This window comes from Narcine bancroftii, chromosome 1, assembly GCF_036971445.1.
Source record: "Narcine bancroftii isolate sNarBan1 chromosome 1, sNarBan1.hap1, whole genome shotgun sequence".
In the NCBI taxonomy this organism is placed as follows: Eukaryota; Metazoa; Chordata; class Chondrichthyes; order Torpediniformes; family Narcinidae; genus Narcine; species Narcine bancroftii.
Window position 1 is genome coordinate 31,733,292 of NC_091469.1, and position 23,713 is coordinate 31,757,004.

General features: G+C 39.0%; 1 protein-coding gene across 1 annotated transcript in view; it reads left to right on the forward strand.

The window, feature by feature from the left end:
- Positions 1–23,713, forward strand: part of LOC138756980 (uncharacterized) — a 193,138-nt gene that overhangs the window by 61,285 nt on the left and 108,140 nt on the right. Inside the window, exon 3 of the mRNA XM_069923520.1 lies at positions 1,110–1,279. The gene's annotated coding sequence lies outside the window, so the exon portion shown is untranslated. The remainder of the gene's footprint in view (positions 1–1,109; positions 1,280–23,713) is intronic.

Sequence of the window (23,713 nt, forward strand, 5' to 3'; positions counted from 1 at the left end):
GTCTGTTCAGAAAGCCAGTTTTAGTCTTAAACCAAACTTGACATACAAATCCTCTTTTGTCCAGGATGGTAACAATCTAACCCATCAACCAGGGAGGCACTGAATGATCTACGATGATCACAACATTCCAAGTGTGAAATTGTGCCTGATCTTAAACCATTTCTGTTGCACCTGCAAAAGTGGAAGATATTCTTTCACACATCATTTCCAGAACAAATCCAATATAAATTGCTCCTGTTTCCACCAGTGACACACAAATATGTCTTCCTTCTGAAACTGTCCCATTAGCAATGAAGGTTTACCATGCTGAAACAAAAGATAGTTTGGGGCAAATACTTCAAGGTCATTTGGATCTGTTGAAGACTTAGTGATTGGACAACTGTTAAGGATTGCTTCATCTGCACACAGAACTGTCTGAAGACCCTCCTCATTAAGACTTTGTCCATCTAAGATTGAATTAAGAACTTTTCATACTGATCTAATTAACCTTTCCCATATACTTCCATGGTGTGAGCCAGTAGGGGGATTGAAGATCCAATTAATTTTTTTCTGAAGTAGTTCATTATGAATTCAAGCTTGATTCCAATCTACGAGTGTGTCTCTTAACTCGCACTGAGCTCCCACATAATTAGTGCCATTGTCAGATTTTAGTTCCTTCCCTTGTTTACGTCTGGCAATAAAACGCCAAAGGGCGTTGATGAAAGAGTCTGCATCAAGTGATGAGGCCACTTCAATGTGAATTGATCTTAAAGCTAAACATTAAAATAACACCATAGTACTTCACAACATCTCTTGCATGTTGCAGTTCAAAGGGTCCAAAATAATCAACTCCAACATATGTGAATGGAGGTTCATCTAGGGGGACTCTGTCCAGAGCCAAATCTGCCATAATTTGTCATCCAAAAGGAGTATTTACATGCCAACAAGTAACACCTTTTGTTACAATCTTTCTACTTAATCTAATGGCACCACAAATCCAATATTTTTCTCGTAGTCGGGATAACATATGGTTATAACTACCGTGACATCACTTTGCGAACATGTTGAAGAATTAGCTCTGAAATATGAAAATCTTTCCTCAGTATGACAGGATGTTTCTTCTCTTCCAGCATTGCTGCTCTACTAAGGCACCCACCAGCTCTTAAAACACTCTTCTTGAAAATAGCCACATATGTGGCTTGTCCTTTTGACATTGGTTCAGCTGGGAGTCCGAGGAGGAGCTTGGAGAGAATTGGGCTGTGAATCAGAGGAGGAGGAGCTTGCTGAAAGTGAGGAGAAGGTAAGCTATTAAAGTTAGGGGCTTACCGGGGCTTGGGCCTACTTGGTTCAGCTGGGAGTCGGAGGAGGAGCTTGGAGAGAGGCGGGCTGTGAGTCAGAGGAGGAGGAACTTGCTGAAAGTGAGTCAGAGGAGGAGGAGCTTGCTAAAAGTGAGGAGAAGGTAAGCTATTAAAGTCGGGGGCTTACCGGGGCTTAGGCCTACTTGGTTCGGCTGGGAGTCAGAGGAGGAGCTTGGAGAGAGTCGGGCTGTGAATCAGAGGAGGAGGAGCTTGCTGAAAGTGACAGAGTTAATTGGTCAAGGGGCCAATAAAAGGAGTGAAAGGGGAGGGAGCGGCCAGCGAGGAGTGGCTCAGTGAGTGAGTGGAGCAGTGAAGGAGTGAGACTTCCTGGCTTTGGCTTATCAGGCTTTGGCAAAAGCAGGCAAGGAGAAAAGGTAAGCTGAGTTATTTGCCTTCGTATTCAGAGTCGTGCCAATAGGGTTAGTGCTCTGTACTGGGTGTCAGATGTGGGAACAATGGGTGACCTCCACCCTCCCAAATGGCCACATCTGCACCAGGTGTACCGAGATGCAGTTACTAAGGGAGCGAATTAGGGATATAGAGTTGCAGATTGATGACCTGCGGCTTGTAAGGGAAAGTGAGGAGTTAATCGACTCAACTTTCAGGGGGATAAATACTCCAGAACCCTCGTCAAGTAAGTGGGAAACCGTCAGAGGGGGGTAAGAAAAAAGTGAGAAAAAATGGAGAGCACACCAGTGACTATCCCACTCAGCAACAGTTATGTTGTGTTGGATTCTGTTGAGGGAGATGACCGGACAGAAGATGGTCACAGGCACCAGGTCAATGGCAATGAGCCTGGCAGAGTGGTGCAAAAGAAAAGGAAAAGGAGAAATGCAGTAGTTACTGGGGACTCCATTGTCAGGGGTATAGACAGGAGGTTTTGTGAGCCAGATAAGTATACCCACATGGTGTGCTGCCTCCCTGGTGCAAGGGTACGAGATATCACAAATCGGGTCCAAAATATTCTGAGAGGAGAGGGAGAGCAGCCTGATGCCTTGGTACATGTGGGTACAAACGACATTGACAAGAAAAGGGAGGAGGTAATGAAAAGGGATTACATTGAGCTGGGACGAAAGCTGAAAGACAGGAACGCTAAGGTGGTGATCTCGGGATTACTACCTGTCCCAAATGCAAGTGATAAAAAGAATGTAAGGATACGGAAAATGAATGTGTGGCTGAGGTGCTGGTGTACAAGGCAAGGATTTGGCTTCTTGGATCATTGGGATCTCTTTTGAGGAAGGCATGATCTTTACAAGAGGGATGGGTTGCACCTAAATCCAAAAGGTGTCAACATTTTGGCAAGTATGTTTGGTACAGCAGTGGGGCAAGGTTTAAACTAATTTGGCAGGGGTATGGGAACCAGAGTGATAGGGAAAAGGGTAGGGAAGATAGAGTAATGGCCAGGAAAAGTAAAATAGGAAAAGTAATGTTGGGAGGAGAAAGTAAAAAATCAGATGGTGCAGTGAGTTTTCGGGTCAATGATAGTGTTAAGAAAATTACAAAGCAAAATAGTGGGCAGAAAAATCAAAAGAAAAGGTTACAGAAAACAGTAGATATTAAAAGGACAAAGAGCATAAGGGCACTTTATCTGAATGCCCGCAGTATTAGAAATAAGGTTAGTGAACTTAAGGCGCAAATCGGTACCCATGCCTATGATTTGGTAGCCATCACGGAAACCTGGCTACAAGGTGACCCTAAATGGGAATTAAACTTTCAAGGGTATCAGGTGGTGCAAAGAAATAGACAGGATAGTAAGGGAGGTGGAGTTGCACTCTTAATCAAAGATGAGCTCCAGGCAGTAGTGAGGAATGATATAAGATCTAAAGAGCATAATGTTGAGTCCATTTGGGTAGAGATAAAGAATAACAAAGGGAAAAAATTATTGCCCAACAAATAACAATAGTTAAGTGGCACAGGAAATAAATAGAGAGATAAGTGAGGCATGTAATAATGATACGGCAGTAGTCATGGGGGACTTTAACTTCCACATAGATTGGGAAAATCAAGTTGGTCATGGGAGTCTGGAAGAGGACTTCATAGAATGCATCCGCAATAGCTTTCTTGAGCAGCATGTTAAGGAACCCAAAAGAGAAAATGCTCTCCTGGATCTAGCGTTGTGCAATGAGACTGGTAGAGTAAATGATGTAATAGTCAGAGACCATCTGGGAAATAGCGATCATAGTATGATTGAATTTCTCATTCAGATGGAAGGGGAAATAGTTAGATCTAAAACTAATATATTATGCTTAAACAGGGGTCACTACCATAGGATGAGGGAGGAATTGGGCAGATTGGACTGGGAGCACAGGCTAATTGATGAAACAGTTGAGGAACAGTGTTAGATTTTCAAAGAAATATTTTGTAATGCTTAACAAAAATATATTCCGGTCAGGAAAAAGGGCAGCAAGAGAGGGAAAATTCAACCGTGGTTAACAAAGGAAATAAAGGAGAGTATAAAATTGAAGGCACAGGTGTACAAAGATGCAAAGAGCAGTGGGAAACTGGAAGATTGGGAAAACTTTAAGAGACAACAAGGGGTTACAAAGCGAGTAATAAGAAATGTGAAAAAGGATTATGAAAGTAAATTGGCCCAAAATATAAAAACAGAAAGCAAAAAATTTTATAAATATATAAAACAGAAGAGCATGGCCAGAGTTAACATAGGACCCTTGGAGGATGAGAAAGTAAAACTGGTAGCAAAAAATGAGGAAATGGCCGAGGCATTAAACAAATATTTTGTGTCAGTCTTCACGGTGGAAGACATGTCCAGCATGCCCAAGTGCGGAGTTAAGGATGCGAATGTTGGGGAAGGCCTTGATAAAATAGTTGTTACAAAGGAAGTAGTGATGGAGAAACTAATGGGACTAAAGCCAGACAAATCACCTGGTCCTGATGATATGCATCCAAGGGTTCTGAAGGAAATGGCAGAAGTTATAGTTGATGCATTGGTGGTCATATACCAAAATTCCTTCGATTCTGGGCAGGTCCCGGCAGACTGGAAAACAACAAATGTCACACCACTTTTTAAGAAGGGATGTAGGCAGAAGACTGGAAATTATTGGCCAATTAGTTTGACGTCTGTAGTTGGAAAAATGCTTGAAATGGCCATTAAAGATGAAATAGTGAAACTTTTGGAACGTAAGGGTTCAATCAGACAGACACAGCATGGTTTTAGAAAGGGATGATCTTGTTTCACAAACTTGTTAGGATTCTTTGAGGATATAATGGGTGTGGTGGATAGAGGGGAACAGGTTGATGTTGTATATTTGGATTTTCAGAAAGCGTTTTATAAGGTGCCGCACAAGAGACTTCTCAGTAAGTTACCGGAAAGTGGAGTCCGGGGAAGTATATTGGCCTGGATTGAAAATTGGTTGTCTGACAGGACGCAGAAAGTCAGGATAAGTGGGATTTTTTCAGGTTGGCAGAGAGTGGTAAGTGGGGTGCCGCAAGGGTCAGTGTTAGGCCCACAACTGTTCATCATTTACATTGATGACTTGGAGGAAGGGACAAAATGTGGTGTAGCCAAGTTTGCGGATGACACCAAATTGAGTGGAAGGGCAAATTGTAATGAGGATGTGGAGAGTCTGCAGAGGGATATAGTTAAGCTGGATGAGTGGGCAAAGGTCTGGCAGATGGATTACAATGTTAGTAAGTGTGAGGTTTTCCACTTTGGCAAGAAAAATAAAAGAGCTGAATATTATTTCAAGGGTGAAAAACTACAGCATGCTGTTGTGCAGAGGGACTTGGGAGTGCTTATGCGTGAATCGCAAAAAGTTAGGTTGCAGGTGCAGCAGGTTATTAAGAAGGCAAATGGAATGTTGCCCTTCATCGCTAGAGGAATTGAATTCAGGAGTAGGGAGGTAATGTTGCAACTGTACAAGATACTGGTGAGACTGCACCTGGAGTACTGTGTCCAATTCTTGTCTCCATATTTGAGGAAGGATATACTGGCTTTGGAGACGGACCAGAGGAGGTTTACTAGGTTGATCCCTGGGATGAAGGGGTTGACTTATGATGAAAGATTAAATCGTCTAGGATTGTATTCGCTCGAGTTCAGAAGAATAAGAGGAGATCTTATAGAAATATATAGGATTATGAAGGGTATGGATAGGATAGATGTAGGAAGGTTGTTTGAGCTGGCTGGGGAAACTAAAATGAGAGGACACAGTCTCAAGATTCGGGGGAGTAGATTTAGGACAGAGATGAGAAAAAATAGTTTTTCCCAGAGAGAAGTGAATGTTTGGAATTCTCTAACCAGGGAAGTGGTTGAGGCTGCCTCATTAAGCATATTTAAAATTTGGTTAGATAAATTTTTACATGATAGAGGAATTAGGGGATATGGGGAGAAGGCAGGTAGATGGAGTTAGGTCATAAATTAGATCAGCCATGATCGTATTGAATGGCGGAGCAGGCTCGATGGGCCGTTTTTGGCCTACTCCTGTTCCTACTTCCTATGTTCCTATTCCTTTTTTTCAGACTTGAAATTTCACCTGAAAATCTCTTCCTTTGGCAAAAGCTGATTATTTCCTTCAAAGCATTAATTAATTAATTAACTGTAATATGTCCCTTCCTTGTGTCTCAAGATTACCTGTCTTTCTTTGTGGTAGATCCTTTTGATGGATGTTATCTGGTTGAAATAGAGCAAGAAATTTGTTTATTTTTTTGTTACAATTCAAATGCGATCTTTTAAATCTGAGCATCCACTCTTCTGCCTTTTTCAAACTATTCCAGGATGAAACGTAATGGATTAAGTGGGCAACTGAATCCATTTGTTCAGACATTATTTGAAAAACCTTTGCAGTTTTATTCTTGCTTTCAGGGTCTTCTCTTTTGACTTTAGGGTCTTCTGGTAAAATTTCTTTTAATTTATCAGTATTTTGAGGTGACTCCTTTTGTGGCTGTAGAAGAAACCGAGTCCCTGACACCCACAATTCCGTCTTCAGAAAATACTTGTCTTTCAAAACTTGGGAAGCACCTCCACTATATTGGACATGAGACTTTATCAATTTCAGTGATTCTGTTAGCCATGAACATTCGAAACCTTGTGGTTTTATTGTTTATGTATTTGAGCACAGAGGTGTTAGCAGTCCAAACTACAGAGACTGTTAGTTTCATCTGCAACTCCTTTTGCAACCTTGTATCCATTCTGTTTGCCATGGTAACAGTCATCAATTCCATTTGTGGGATAGTGACTGGTTTCAATGGAGCCACTCTGGCTTTTCCAATTACAAATCCACAATGTACCTGATCTTTTTCATCATGAAGTAATAGGTAACTAGCAGTTTCATATCTTCACATGTCTTCACATGCATCTGAAAAATGATGCAACTGAATGGATGTTACAGTTCCCAAATTTGTGGGTTTGAAGCATCTGTTAATCTTGATCATGCCATCCAACACGTCCATTTTTGTACAATGGATTTGGGTATTTCTCCATCCCAACTAATCTTCTTCTTATGCAAATCTTGCAGGATCTTCTTGGCATTCAGGACAACTGGTGTCAATATACCTAGAGGATCATATATCCAATTAACTGTTGCTAGAATCCCCCTTCTTGTGAGAGTGAACTTAAAAACATCACTCTGAACACACCCTTTCAACAGGAAGGTGGTCATGATCGAAGTCCAAATTCATTTTTTTGCCCTCTCAATTTCAGGGATGGCAGCCAATGCCTGGTGACTGTTACTTGTCCATTTGGTAAGTGGAAAGCCTCATTTCACACAGTTTGCCTGCAACTCATCATAAAGAACTAATGCTTCTTTTACTGTAGCTGCAGAAATGAGACAGTCATCCATATACAAGTTATTCTTGGTGGTGCTCATATTGTCCTCAGCACACTTTCTAAGGGCAAAATTTACACAACTTGGTGATAGTCACTCCGAATGGATGCTCTGTCATTCTGTATTCCACCATGTTCTGATGTGGTCTCCATCAGGCCACCAAAGGAATCGTAACAAGTCACGATATAATACTTTCACCTGATGTAACATAGCTTCAATGTCTTCATTAATGACAACAGGTTCTTTATGGAATCTAGTTAAGATTCCTATCAACCTACTGGTCAAATCAGGACCCTCTAAGAGTTTAGAATTTAATGAAACTCCTCAAAAGGTCGTTCCACAATCAAACACCACACTAAGTTTTTCCTTCTGTGTATGTAAAACTCCATGGTGTGGTAAATACCATTTTTTGCCATTACTACGTTCTAAAATATTATCCTTCACTGCATATCCTTTGGATATCATGTCTGATATTGGTGAAGAATCTTTCTGGAATCTTCTCTTTAAATTCAGTGCAAGTTTCTTGATTACATTTCTATTATCGGGCATGCATATTTCCCTTTTCTTCAAAGGTAATCCAATGCAATAATGATCATTATCCAGCATGGCAGATTTTGACACAGATTCCAAGAACTGCTGGTCTTCCTTTCAAGGTTCTTTGTCATCTGTGATGCACTCAGGAAAGTCATTCTTGAATTCCTGCTTCCACAGCTCATCAAATTCAGCAATCTATATTTTGTTGACACTTGTAGATGACTGATTTCAACCCCATTTTTTTTTCCTAATGGTCCATTAATCATCCAACCAAACATAGTTTTGACAGTTTAAGATCCAGCTCTCACACTCCTTATCATATCTAGTGGATCCAGAGCCTTAGGTACATCTAAACCAATTAGCAACTTAATCTCAGAGTCGATATTGTGTAAACAAATATTTTTCAAATGCGTCCATGGTTCAATGTTGTTTTTGATGTTGGATGCTTCCTTTATGCACAGGGACAGTTTTCTGAGTGTACTATCCAGCCCAGTGATCTCTAGGCCGAAACCTTGTTGGTTTCAATGTGTTTAACTTGATCTATATGACCTTCTTCCTTGAAGATTAAACTTATTCATTAGCCCCACGGTGCAAAATGACGCAGTGCTACCTGGGTCAAGAAATACATAAGTACACACTATTGCACTTTCTTTCTTGGCCTTGATGTGCATAGGTAACTATCAAAAGTTTGTAGTTATTTTCACCAGCCCCAGTAAGATCATTTGTCAATACTGCTTCTTTTCTTTCCTTGTTAAATGTTCCTTTTCCTCATTCTTCTTTTCTTTGAAGATATGTAATATCTTAGGATGCCTTTGACTACATACGTTGTAGCTGTCACTTGTTGCAGACTTTGCTGATGTGACATTTACACAGACAGCCAAAAAATACTCCATTTTCCTTCAAAAATGTGATTTTCTCGCTGTGCATCTTCTTTTCTATCTGTGCACACTTTTCCAAATCATGCTCATCATTACAGAACAAACATTTCTTCACAACGGGTAAACTTTCATTTTTATTAATTTCTTTATCCACCACAGTCAGAGAGGGGGTGAATGTACTTTTCTTTAATTTTGGTTGAGGATATAATGTGGACTTGTCATCTTCTTTACTCACTGTTTGAGTACCTTTGATATTTCTTTACACTGGATCTGTGACAACGTCCACTTGCCCTTCTATGAATTCCACCAAATTCTTAAAAGTAGCTGTCATATGGTTTATTTTATGGTATTTAACAACTTGACTTCTCTATAGTTCTCTCATCTGGAAGGGAAATGTATTTACAATGATCACCATATTATTAGGTATATCAAGCTGTCAAAGGTGGGCATGACAATATCCTCTTAGAAAGAGGGTGAAAGCTTATAAACCCTGTGTGCCATCTGATTAACAATGTTAAAAGAGCCTTTCGGTACATAAGCCGTAGAAATTCTATACTTGTCACCAAAATGCTTTTCCAATAACCACTTAGCCTGTTAGAATCCTGAATTAGGAACCATATGTTGGAAACTCCTTACAAGATCTCATGGTGGTCCTCTCATGATCAGCTGCAAATAATATAAACAATCCTGGCTTCAAAACTTTTCATAAATGATTGGAATTCAAAGGAGTCATCATCAAAAATTGGAATTTCTCTCTTTGGCAGAAAAGAGAGAGTCTGTAACTGCATTCATGATGCAGCTATCTCATCGTGCCTGGGAGTAGGTTACTTTGTTCACCCAGATTTCTAATACTTGCTCGGAGTGATGGTATGTCCCTTAATAAGATTGTATTTGGCTCACATCTATGTCCAATGCGGTCATTATTGGGGTTTGAGATCTGGCTCCTTGCCTTAACCCGATTAATTCAGGATATTGCACATCTCACTACCATGGCATTGGCTCAGCCCCAAGTCTTAACATGCCTAGATCATGACCAAGCACATCTTGTGGTTGTAGCACTGGCCCAGACCTGTGCCTAGACCCGTCTATTTCAGGACCAAGCATGTATTATGGTTGCAGCCCTTGGTCAGACTTGTAATTCAGTATTTTCTTTCTCTGCTGTCCTTTCTTAAAGTGAGATGATTTTTATAATTAACTTTGAGCATCCTAGTGCCTTCAACCTGACCTGTTTATTTGTACTTCATTTGTTCAAAAGATAATAAATTATTTCCCAAAAAAACATTTTTCTATTCTTTTGATCCCTTTTCTCTCCCATTCTCTAAAGGAAAGGTTATCTATTGTGAAAGGGATTAGTTGATTTTGCATCAATGATAATTTTGGTAGTTGGTAATTTGTTTTTTTTTTCCTTTCTACGTGAATCTTCTTCCAAATGTTGAGGAGATGGTGCAGTACTGGTGAACATCTATGTTGCACCAGTTTTTCATCCCAATTATAAAGTATATGTTCTGGTACCTTCTCCCCTATTTTATCTAGCTCTAACCTGGTCCAATCTGGTCTTTCCCTTGTTTGATTAAAAATCTGATAGATATCTTAATTGTGCTGCTCTATCATAATTCTTAAAGTTTGGTAGCTGTAAGCCCCCTCGTTTGTACCATTCTGTTAATTTATCTAGCGCTATCCTATGTTTCCCCCCTTTCCATAAGAATTTCCTTATTATTTTCTTTAGCTCAATGAAAAATTTCTCTGTTAAGGGAATTGGTAACGATTGAAATAGGTATTGTATCCTTGGGAAGATGTTCATTTTAATGCAATTTACCCTTCCTATCAGTGTTAGAGGTAAATCTTTCCAATGTTCTAAGTCATCTTGTAATTTCTTCATTAATGGCTGATAATTTAATTTGTCTAGATGGCCTAGATTATTATCTAGTCTAATACTTGGGTATCGGATTGCTTGTGTTTGCCATTTAAATGGTGATTCTTTCTTAAACTTTGTGAAATCTGCATTATACATTGGCATTGCTTCACTTTTATTTACGTTGATCTTGTACCCTAATATTTCTCCATATTCCTTCAAATTCTTTTATTAATAATTCTGGTTCTGTTAAGTATATTACGATGTCATCTGCAAATCAACTGATATTATATTCCTTCTCTTTTATTTTTATCCCTTTTATTTTATTTTCTGTTCTTCTCAGTTGTGCCAATGGTTCTATAGCTAACGCGAACAGTGAGGGAGATAGTTGACATCCCTGCCTAGTTGATCTGCTTAATTTAAATTGGTTCGATATATATCCATTTACTGTCACCTTTGCCAATGGTCCCTTATATGGTATAACTCACGGTATAATGTTTGGATACCACCAACTGAAAACCTACTTAAAGACAAATTAGGAAGCAGGCTGAGGTTACCAGAAGGAAGCAGCTTTGAATATGTGATTACAGACACAATGATAATTAAAAGATTTATAACATGTACATCAAGCTGCAAGAGAAAGAAAATGATGAAATAAGCTGTAAACCCAAACAAAAGTGGGAACAAGATCTAAACATAAAGATAAACAATGAAAAATGGGGAAAGCTATGCTCTGGAACTATGAGAAATACAATAAACATAAGGTTACGCATGATACAATATAATTGGATACACAGCCTCTATATCATGCCCCAAAAATTAAATAAATGGGACCCATCAGTATCAAATAGATGTTTTCACTGTAAGAAGGAAACGGGAACAACAGTACATGCAATTTGGGCATGTGAGAAAATGGAAAAGTTTTGGGAAGATCTAAATCAGGTATTAAATAAAATCACAAAAAGCAACATACCAAAAAATCCAGAGATCTTTCTTCTAAGTAATATAAGTAAAGAATTAGGCCTCAAATTGGATGAAGCACAAAAAAGATTAATTATGATAGCCTTAGCTGTAGGAAAAAGGAACTGTTGAGTTTTTCACAATTTATTAAAACTTTATATCTTAGTAACTACATTACTCAACTTTCTTATACAATTAAAACTATGATCAAATAATACTTAAACAATGATTAAGTCAACCTGGAAATCAGAAGAGAGCCTGAGAGTACAGCAATGGTACATAGAAATGAATAAATGTATTCCAATGGAAAAAATAACATATAATTTAAAAAATAAAGTCACAGTATTTGAACAAATTTGGGAACCAAACATGGAACACAACAGAGAGGGCCTACCGTGGACCTCCAACCCCTAAAAATATAGAATGAGAAGAAGACAAAATGAACTGACCCAGTGTGTAAAAGTAGATGACACAATTTTCTTGTTCATTTTCATTGCGTGATGACATTATTTAATGGGTTTATTGTATTGTATATGTTGAATGTTTAGTGGGTAGGGAGGGGGTGTGAAGGAGGGAGGGAAGGGAGGGGGGGAAAGGGGAGAAAATGACACTGTGTATATTCAAGAGGGAAATGTTTGTAGGTATTTTGGTTAATATAGTTCATAGTGTGAAAACAAATTTTAAAAACCTGACCTGTTTAACTCAATTTCTGTATCCAGTTCTAATAGCTCCTACTGCCTCCACAATTGCTCCTCCTGCTGTTCAAAAGCTTATCTTTTTACATTTTTTTTAAATTTTTCACACTATGAACCATATTGACCAAAATACACACAAACATTTCCCTCTTGAATATACACAGTGTCATTTTATTCCCTTTCCCCCCCCCCTCCCTTCCTCCCTCCTTCCCACCCCTCTCCCCACCCACTAAGCATTCAACATATACAATACAATAAACCCATTAAATAATGTCATCACACAATGAAAATAAACAAGAAAATTGTGTCATCTACTTTTACACCCTGGGTCAGGTCCTTTTGTCGTCTTCTCCTTCTGTCATTTTAGGTGGTGGAGATCCATGGTAGGCCCTCTGTTGTGTTCCATGTACGGTTCCCAAATTTGTTCGAATACTCTGACGTAAATTTTTTAATTATATGTTATTTTTTCCAATGGAATATATTTATTCATTTCTATGTACCATTGCTGTATTCTCAGGCTCTCTTCTGATTTCCAGGTTGACATTGTGAAGCAATTGCTTCTCCCTTTGCCTCTTTAACTGACTCTTCCTTTCTTCTGTCGAATTTAACGTGGAAGATTTTTATTTTGCTTCAAGAACAGCCATCCTGAACATTTACACATGTTGATGTAATACTTGTAATACTGGAGTCCGAAATGGAACCCTTCTTACTTTCCCTGCTATCAGCATTTAAAACCATATCACTATTAGATCCTGTACATCAAATGTTGCCTCAATATTTGACCCTACCTCCATTTTGGATTGTTCATCCTCCTCACCACCATCTTGTGTCACAGCTTCAGCCATTTATTTGTGGCTGATCTTAATTTTTATTAACAATTTTGCAGTACTTCTGTGGGATTTGTATCCCCAGCAATTGTAAGCATCTTCTTATCTAGATCCTCACTTAGTATTGGTTGAAGAATCATTTTGTTTTCACCTGTCTCTAATTAACAACTTTGCAATTCTTCTATACATTCCTCGACCTTAATTTTCTCAACACATAGCTCCTTAGATGCAGCTACTACTGTGGCAGCTGCCATCTTATCTATTCAGTTGATCGTCATGCTCAGACATCGAATGTGCACAAAAACCTCTCCAAAATCACTACAGTCCTCATAGGACAAGCAGCAGCTTCTCCAAACTGTGTTCTAATTTGCAATAAACACTCAGAAGATAAGTTTAATAAGGGGTACTGCTTTTTCAATGGTTTTGATGCTGTAGATGTTTCTGCCTCCTTTATCAATCTACTCTAAACAGAGCCCAGTCAATCCTGTCTTCTCTTCTGGATCCATTTTCCAACTTTCTTTGTCTTTATTTACATCTTACATTGACTAATGAGTCAATAATCCAAATTTTATTGACTAAATATTGTGACTATCTTCCTTTATAACTGCTTGGAAAGAATTGAGTACTGTTGTTTATGACTTGTTAAAGAAAAAGTCTGTACTCGAGTTGTGTTGAGTTTTTCACAATTTATTAAAACCTTATATCTTAGTAACTACATTATTCAACTTTCTTATACAATTAAAACTATGATTAAACAATACTTAAACAATGATTATAACAGTCAATAAATTATTTGGACTATCTCCATTATTTCTTTTCTCACAGAACAAAGCAAGTTTGAGATTGATTCATTCTTGTACATAAAGCAAAATCTTGCCACAACCTTGAAGCTAATTGTTTCTAGGAGACACTCATGGAATGTGTAAACAATATATGCTGGCTTCTTGCAGAATATATTTGCAAGTCATTTTAACCCTTACACGGACCATCAGAATCAAGGTGTTAATTGGATATGATAGGACAGGAGAGAGGAAAGGTGAGAATCACAGTACCTGCAGACTTTCGTGTTTCACTCCCACAGGTCAAGAATTAACAAGGAATAGTCTTAATTGCTCAAAGCAATGAATACCACTGGAAAATATTCAGCAGATAATGCAGGACACTGAAATATGGTGTATCTCTGTAATATTTTCCAACTCATGAATTATTGCTAAAAGTAAGCTTTTTAATCATTTGAAAGATCTTTTTCATACTTTTGTAAAATTCAATTGCTTTCTATTTTGTTTCCTTCAGATTCTATGCAATGACTTTATATCGACTTTCAATCAAAGTAAGTCATGCTCATAATTTGTTACGGCCAATATGTTTTACCATGATGAGTATTGTGAAGATGTGTTATTGACTATAGAAGTCAATGATAATATCATAAAACTTTCAGGTGTGAAATGGCTCAATATAGTGGTGGGAATATTTGATTAACATGTGCCAGGAGTACATTGTCCATCATCTTGGTAAAGGATGGAAAAGAATTGTCTGTGATGCACAACTGATTCAAGGTTTAGGGCTGCACCCAGTTTGTATATGTTCTAATTAGATGATGCATGTGAAATTCATTCTGGAATGATCGTGTTTTATGGGTTCAAGAAAAAAGGTTCCAGTTCCCAAAAGTAGAGAAATCAGAGTAGGAAGGAAGAATTAAAGTGACAGGTGACTGGACTAAGCAGGGAGAGTCCACACGGTAGTCACCTAAGCTGCATTTTGGTTCTCTGAGATTTGTGAAGAATTGAATCAGTAATGATTTTTTCCCCTTAATTTTAGGCAATATCATTTAGTGCAAACATTTCCCTCATATTTATTAATCAAACCCCTTCGTAATTTCAGACTTCAAACAACTCACTTTCATTCATTTCAGTAAACACTGCAACTACAGAGAGATTTCAGATTTATTGTCAGAGTACATACATGCATCACATACAACCCTAAGATTCTATTTCCTGCGGACGAAGCATCATTACTACTTATTGGTAGTGCAAAAAAAATGTACACAATGTAAGCAAATAAACAAAATGTAAACAACTGACTGTGCAATATAGAGAAGAAAAACAAAACAATAAAGTGCAAAAATAAAAGTTCTTAAACGATTTCCTGATTGAGTTTATTGTTGAGGAGTCTGATGGTAGAGGGGTAGCAACTATTCCTGAAGCTGGTAGTGTGAATCTTGCCTGATGATAGCAGCAAGAACTGAGCGTGTACTAGGTGGTGTGGATCCTTGATGATGTAAATCTCTGACAGCAGCGATCCTCGCAGATGTTCTCAATGATGGGGAAGGTTTTCATGTGATATCCTGGGCTGTGTCCACTATTTTTTTTCTACTGCTTTACACATGGTGATATTGGTGTCTCCATACAGCTGGTCATCATACATCTGTAGAAATTTACCAGGGTTTCTGTTGTCATAACAATCCTCTGTAAACTCCTGAGAAAATAGAGGTGCTGACATGCTTTGTTTGTGATTCCATTAGTATGTTGGGTCCAGGAAAGATCCTCCGAGATAGTAACTCCCAAGAAATTAAATTTGCTTACTCTCTCCACCCCTGATCCCCCAACGATCACTGGATTGTACACATCTTGTTTTCCCTTCCTGAAGTCAACAGTCAACTTTTTGGTTTGGGTGACACTGAGTTCAAAGATGTGATTGGTCCACCATTCAACCAAGTTTTCAATCTCCCTCCTGTATGCTGACTAATCACATTTTCTTTTAGCCTTTACTTGGTATGGTAATTGTTTTAGTGCAATAAAACAGTAACTGTAGAAATAAGAAAAATGTAAAATTCTGCAGATGTTGTGATTGTAGTAAAAAGAAGAAAATGCTGAGGAATGTAGAAATCATTCCCTGGAAGGCCAATCAAGGTATTACCACCTGCAGTTAAAAAAAAAAACTGCATCAGATTTACCATCTAAATCTGCATGCTTCATGTAAGAAGTTAACCAACTGTAAAATCCATGTATAAACAAGGGGTATACATCATCATATTACTAAGTGAAATGCAGTCAGGTTAATTAGAGGATGAGTGTGAGTTATGACCACTGATTAATGGAGGTGACTTAAGGTGGAAGGATAGATGGCATTTATCTATGGATATTGTGTCATTGTACAAAAATTAATGATTGGGTGACAATATTCCAGACCATAATTTGAACATCTCAGCAACATAATGCAAAAAATGCAAACTGTGCAAGGTTACAAATCAAAAGAATAGAGAAGTTAAATTGAAATGAAAAAAAAAAATTATTAACGCAAACATTTTTTCACTACAGATAGTTTTTAAAAAAATGACAACTGGTAACTTATTGGACAAGATTGGCCAAATAGGAAGAATGGAGAATTATAAAATTGACAAGACAGACAACCTTCAAAGGCAGCATTGATGTGAAGGTTGCTGCAAAGAATCAATTGTTTGAACACACAATGGATGTCTCAATAAACACACGGGTCATCGATGTGTGTGCAAATATTTTGGCATAAGAAAATTCAATTCCTTGTCAGTTTCATTATCATCTTTCAAAAGGTCCGATTGTTTTTATTTACGCTCTATATGAAATTTAACTTGAGTTTTGCAGGATATTGGATAATTCTTCCATTAAATGTATTTTCCAATTTGAATATTATTCTTTGATCTTTGAATGATGTGTTTACAAGATCCATTGCATTTGTACCTTGTTCACTAACGAGCCTGCAGTTGACGTGGACATTTACCCCCTCCATAAATCTTCGTCCGCGAAGCCAAGCCAAAGAAACTTTACATCTAAGGGAAAAGGTAATCTCAACGCTCCCCATTAATATCTTCCCTCCCTCCTTGGATGGGCAATCATGTAAATTCCTCTTGGAATTGTCTACAAATTTAATTGGCTCCTTTATTTGAGTAAGACGTAACTCCTAATGAAATTCCACAAAAGCGAGTATACATTAATTGAAGCAAAAACTGCTATTGATGGCCACAGAATGCCCAAAAGCACTATTGAGGCATGTTTTTCAACCATAATTCCAGGTAAAAATCCACTTCCAACAACTTGTTTGACATCAGAGAAATTCCTCTGGTTTTCAAAACAGTGCCAGGAAAAAAAAAACACAAAAGGCTGGGGAAGCTCAGAAGGTCAAACTGTGTCCTTTATGTAGCAAAGGTGAAGATACATAATTGACATTTTGGTTCTTGAGCCCTTCACCAAAGTATGAGAAAATGCCAGCAAGCATCGAACAAAAGTGTAGTGGGGGTGGGGGAAGGGGTGGTGGCAAAGGCAGGATATGAGAGGTGGAGAAAGGAGTGAGGGGACAACAGCAATGAGGGGCAGGGGGTAGCCAGGGCAGTGTGGGTGAAAGAATTGAAAAGACAGGAAAGGGGAGGGGAAAGAAAAAGCAGACAGGTTCAATGGAAAGCAGTAAAGTCAATGTTCATGCCATATAGCTGGAGAGTGCCCAGATGGAAAATAAGGTGTTGTTTCTCAAATCTGGGGGTGGTTAGGGTGGGACAATATACAAGGATAGACATGAGTGTTGTGGGATTGATCAATTTCATCTACATTTTTCAAATGAAGGTATTTTAATGTTTTTGCTAGTACTTTTGTTTCTTGAATCCATAGATGTTTGCCTCATAGATTACCAGTCGATGAAGAAGACAAGCATCATTAACCATCTGCTGGCTTCCCTTAAATTATCCCAATCTGTAATCTCCAAAACTTTGCATAAAACTTTGAAGCAGATGATCTTTGAGGGTTTTGTGGAATGAGAGAAAGAAAGACCTCAGGATTTATTGTTACACACTGCTGGAGAACCAATAGGCCTGTTCAAGTCTGGCACCTCATTTTGTTGTCATCTTGTTCAACAAACCAGTGAGAATAACCAGTGTGTCAACAGTGACTTCCTTGATTTCAGTGCATTCCAAGATGGCTGCAAGAATTCCATTGGAAGTGCAGATAAATCCACTGCTAGGGGATTACTTAACCAGAATGAGACAGACTGAGATTGCAGGAGGGAGGAAAAGCAAGTTGTTTTGGTTCAAAGCCTGTCTGGGTCTTTGTGCCATGTTTACATTTGGTGTGAAGCAATTTTAGATTTGAAGTGTGTGGGAAAACAAGAGCACGCAAACATGGGAAGAATGTACAAACTCCATACAGACACGGCTAGATCCGGGTAATGGTAAAGATTCCATTATTGTCACATAACACTACATTTAGAATGTAACATACATGAAATTCTTTAACTTTGTCTACCGTAAGGAAGACAGAGAGTTACCACTTTTTCCAGCACCCCGATACGGTCGCTGGCACTGTAGCATTGCACTAACTGCTATTCTAACTATGCCACCCAAGGCATAGTTAATTCACCTTACAAAATAAATAAAGATGGTTCAAGAAAAAGCCAAAGTAAATCATTGTCTGTGGTTCATTGTACATTTAGAAATCTGATGTCAGAGGGAAAGAAGCTGTCCTTGTGCCGTTGAGTTCTCATCTCAGGCTCCTGTACCTTTTGCCTGATGGGCATGGCGTGGGTGGGGGAGGTCCTTGAGGATGGAGGATGCTTTCTTAAGACACCACCTCTTGTAGATGCCCTTGATGGTGTGAAGACTGCTGCCTGTAATACCACAGGCTGAGTGAAAATTAGTGCATCTAATGTCACAGGCCAAGTTAATACCCCTCTAGAGTTTTTTCTGTCCTGACCATTGGCACCTCCAGACCAGAGAGCAATGCAACTAACCAGAATGCTTTCCTTGGTACGCCTGTGGAACTTGTGCACCTGAGATTGGCTGCTCTCAGCAATAATTGCCACTGAGCTTTCTAAATTTCTTGGCGGTCCCTTTAGCATAAGCAATCATAGTTTGTATCCACAAAAATGAGTTCAGACTACAGTTTTACATTCACTTGAGGGACTAGATTGGGCCTAAGCTTCATAACTCATCCAACAAACAGCATTGGCTGCATTATAGCGCACCATCTATTCGGCTTGTCAATGTATCTACCAACCTGCATGGGTTTGAGATGTTGGAGGAAGCCGGAGTTTCTGTGGGGAACCCATGCAGTCACAGTGAGAAAGGCATAGCTCACACAGAGACATCTGGAGTCAGAATTGAATCCATGTAGATGGGGCTGTGAGGCAGCTACTCCAGTATCTGCTCCACAGAGGTGCTCTCATTTGACGTTTATCCGAATGTTTTGAAAGAGGTGGTTATGTAGATGAAGGTAGTCATCTTGCCAAAGTCCAAGGATTTTGGAATGCCTGCCACAGATTGGAAAGCAGCAAATCTAACCCTGTTGTTAAACAAAATGAGCAAGAGAGAAACATGGGGTCAATAGATGAGTTAGAATGATATTAGTTATAGAGAAACTGCTTGAATGTCTTATTAATGTGGTAGGAATAGTGCAGTTAGAAATTATAATAGAAATGTGCAGAGTCAATATAGATAAATTTAAAAGAAATATTGCCTAGAAAATTGTTGTTAGTTCTTTGCAGTTGCATTTACCAGAAGATAATAGCAAATCATGCAAAGTTGTGTATTAAGACTTCTGAAAGATTTTTAAAATGGTGCCACATGAAAAGTTATTAAACAAAGTGAAAGAACAAGGAATAGGAGGTAAACTACTGGTCAAATCAAAGAATTTGTTAGAGAACAGAAAATGGAAGAGTGGATTAAATGGATAATTTTTCCTGTGGGACTGTTCATTTTTCAAATGAAGGCATTTTAATGTTTTTGCTGGTAGTATTGTTCAGTGATCTGCAAGTCAGATTGCAATATGTTTTCAGTGTAATGTGAATTAAATTCTTGAATCCGTAGAGGTTTGCCTCATTGATTACCAGCCGAAGAAGAAGACAAGCACCGTTTCCCATTTCCTGGCTTCACTTAACTTATCACAATCTGCAATCATCAAAACTTTGCATTAAACTTTGAAGCAGATGATCTTTGAGGGTTTTGTGGAATTAGAGAAAGAAAGACCCCAGGAGAACCAATAGGCCTGTTTAGGTCTGGCATCTCATTTTGTTGTCATCTTGTTCAACAAACCAGTGGGAATGAGCTTGTGTTTCTACAGTGCTTCCTTCTTTCTCTTGACTTGTTGCCTGATCTGTTTCATCAGCTACATTTCCCTTTTTCATACCATCTTTTCCCTGTCCAATTGGGACAAACCTATCCTGAACCTAACACAAGTAGTCCCTAAACTTCATCTCCATTAGTTCTGTGCTTCCACCCCTAAAATCTGTTTCCAATTTATTCTAGCTAGTTCCAGCCTCATCCCATCATATTTATCCCTTCTCCAGTTGTGTTTTCGCATTTTGAGTGCTTTCATCCTAATCCATAGCTAAAGCTCTCATCAAAATGTTCTCCCATTGAGAGATCTGCCACCTGACTAGGTTCATTACCCAGAATTAAATCTAGTATGGCCCCTCCTCTCGTCAGATGGCCAACAAATTGTGTCAGGAATCCTTCCTGAACACATCCAACAAACTCAGCCCCATCATCCCTCCTGCAATTAGGATGTGCCAGTCAGTATTAGGGAAGTTGAAATTACTCATAACCACAACCCTGCATTTCCTGCACCATTCCAAAACCTGCCTGCTTATCTGCTCTGCAGTGTCCCGAGGGCTATTTGGAGGCCTACATTCACCCACACCAATTCAGTGGACACTCCCTCTGCAGCATTCTCCCTTTCTATAGATGTGATACTATCCCTGACCAGTAATGCTACTCCCTCCACCTCTCTTACCTCCAATCCCATTCCTTTAAAAAAAACCTAAACCCTGGTACCAGCATCACCTAATCCTGTCCTTCCTCTAGCCAAGTTTCTATAATGGCCACAATATCCTGAACCATAGAGCTGGTGAGAATTGCCAAAGTAAATAGATTTTGAAAACATGCCTTTATACAAACATAAGTGGTCCATTTGGTCCCTCAAAATCTATTCTGATGTTCAGTCAACTTGTGGTGATAAGCTGAAATGAAATTGGAAGAGTGGATAGTGTCATGTTCTTAGGAATAAACATCTTGAATAACCTGATGTTGACCATTTTCATTGAAATGACAGTCAATAAACTTATACTTTCTTAGAAGACAAAGGCAGTTTGGCATGTTCATCTCTTCCTCGACAATTTTCAATGCATCATTGAAATCATACTTGTTGGATGCATCACAACGTGATATGGGAGTGACTGCTCAAGATTTGAAGAACTGCAGAAGGTAATGAATGAAACTCAGGACATTAAGCAAACTTTCCTCCCCTCCTTTGACTCCTAGGAAAGATGGTCAACATATTGCAGGACCAATCACAGCCCAGACACACTCTTATTTCCCTTCTCCCATCAGGGAAATGGTTCACAACCTTAGTATCACACACCAACAGTTTCCTCCCCATTGCCATCAGGCTCCTGAACAAACTCCACAAGAGTCCTGTCCTTACTGGATACTAATTTACCTTTTTTTACATTTCTTCTCTGCGCTCTGAAATTGTGTTCTTGTTCTTCTATTTAAGACGATTGTATGAATGTTAGAGGACATGTGGAGAACATAAAATATTACAGAGCACAGCATACTTAAACTTGGGTTGCTGGCACTATAATAGCATTGCACCCATGGCTTTGTTAATTGTGCTGCCAATTTTGATACAATTAATTCATTAACATAAATGATTTACATATTTCCTTCTCACTTACCAGATACATATCCTGACATCTGGTTGTTTCAAGCTTGCAAGAATGGATCTATGGTCATCCTATGTGGGTTCAATGTCATTTGTGACTGATAATGGTGTTTTATCTTGTTACAGTGTTCCTCTAATTTGCCTCATAGCACTGTAGCCTCTAATATGGCCCTTTGTTGTTTACCCCCCGCCCCTCACTCTGTTGTTTGACTGGCTTCCCTTCTAGTCCTCTCTTGCTCAGATAATGACTGCCTCACTGGTGAAACCTGCAAGAACACTGCATCACTAGATGTTTTAGGATTAATTGTGCAGGTGAGTCCGGGTGATCCAGGTTGCACAGGAAGGCAAAGAAGTGTCCGTCTGCAATCATCCTCCACATGGTGAAGTTTTACAGACCAGATCACACCAGGACATTTGCAATGAGACAGGTTTGGGTTGACAAAGTGTCAAAGCCAAAAACATAGGTGACCCTTTACTTCCTATGGAAACTGAGTGACTTGCTGAGTTTCTGCTTCATTTTTGCATTAAACTTTGAAGCAGATGATCTTTGAGAGTTTTGTGGAATGAGAGAAATTAAGGCCTCAGGATTAATTGCTGTTTCATACTCTTGGAGAGCCAATAGGCCCATTCGGGTGAGGTACCTCATTTTGTTGTCACCTTGTTAAGCCAACCAAATCAATGGTGAGAAATTGAATGATGTCTGCTTCCATGTTTCACACCAGGTAAAGCCTTAACCTTGAGTGGTCTGGCATCATCGAACACATTTTGGAAATGAGTTTGGTGCTGCATCAGACAGAAGAAAGGAATGAGAGGTTAGTGGTGAGGCACAGGTTGGGTAGGGTTGAGATTGAGAAGAGGGTGTTGGCAGCTAGCAATCAGAAGGGGAGTCTGTGCTGACAGATTATTAGCTGGGTTGGAAGAAGAGTCAGATGCTGAGGGATATAGGGAATGAGTTCAGTAAATATGAGGGATGGAGCATTTTCTCACTGACCTACTGTGGCAGTGGCTGGAGGAGGGTTAATATTTTTTTTTAAATGTAATTGAATTTAAAGGTACTATTCAGTAACAGTTCCTTCCAGCCCACATCACCCAAATATACCCATGTGGCTAATAAACGTTCTAACCGTGCACATCCTTTGAATGTGGGAAGAAACTGGAGCCCCTGGAGGAAACTCACACAGACATGGGGAGTAAGTACAAACTCCTTATGGACAGTGGCAGATTGGAACTCCGGATGCTGCCACTTTAATAGCATTGCACTAACCACGACGTCAAATGTGCCACCCTAGATCAGACTTGATAGATCAATCTTTTGGGGGCATAGTATGAATAATATTAGAACAAGCTCACTGTTGTGGCTGGGGAAGAATGGAGTGCCAGGGAGAAATCGTGCTAACTGTATCACTAATCAGTATATATCTGAAAATTATTCCCATGATGGTTGCTAGTAAAAATGAAACAGGCTTCATTTGCACTTTGAATAAATAAGTAGAATCCAAAGGTGAGTTTATCAGGATCAAACACAAAGTGCTTATGTCTGGGGTCCTCGCAGTTATTACACAAATTTCTGGAGCAGATACGAAAAGTCCATTACCATAGTCATACCCTGATGAATAATAATATAAGGAACATTAAAACATTAAAGGAAATAGGAAAATAGGGCTTACATAGAAAAAAATAAATGGAGCTCAGACAGGAAATATCTCAAAGTTCTGGTGAAAGCTCTGCAGCCTGAAACAAGAACCCTGTTTTTCTTCTCACAGACACCCCCTGCATTTCTATTTCCATTTGAGATTTAGAGCATCTGCAGTTTGCTTTTCAGACATCTCAATGTGTTTCTCAGATGTGATTTTTAAACCCTATTTATTGCACAGTTTATAACTTATGTAGTCTCCTATGAGAACAAGGCTGAGGTACTTGGCAAGCGTATCAGACAATATATACAATATAAGAGCTGGGGCGTCAAGTTACAATTTTATAAAAAATTGGTTGCATCATACCTAAAAAATTCTGTTCCAATCTAGTTGCTGATTGCAGTGGAGAGAGTGCAGAGAAGATTCACCAGGGTGTTGCTTGGATGAAGCATTTCAATTAGTTCTAGATTGGGTAGGCTGCATCTTGTGGATCTGCAGTTTACCTCCAATTGGATAGGCTAGGTTTGTTTTCCCT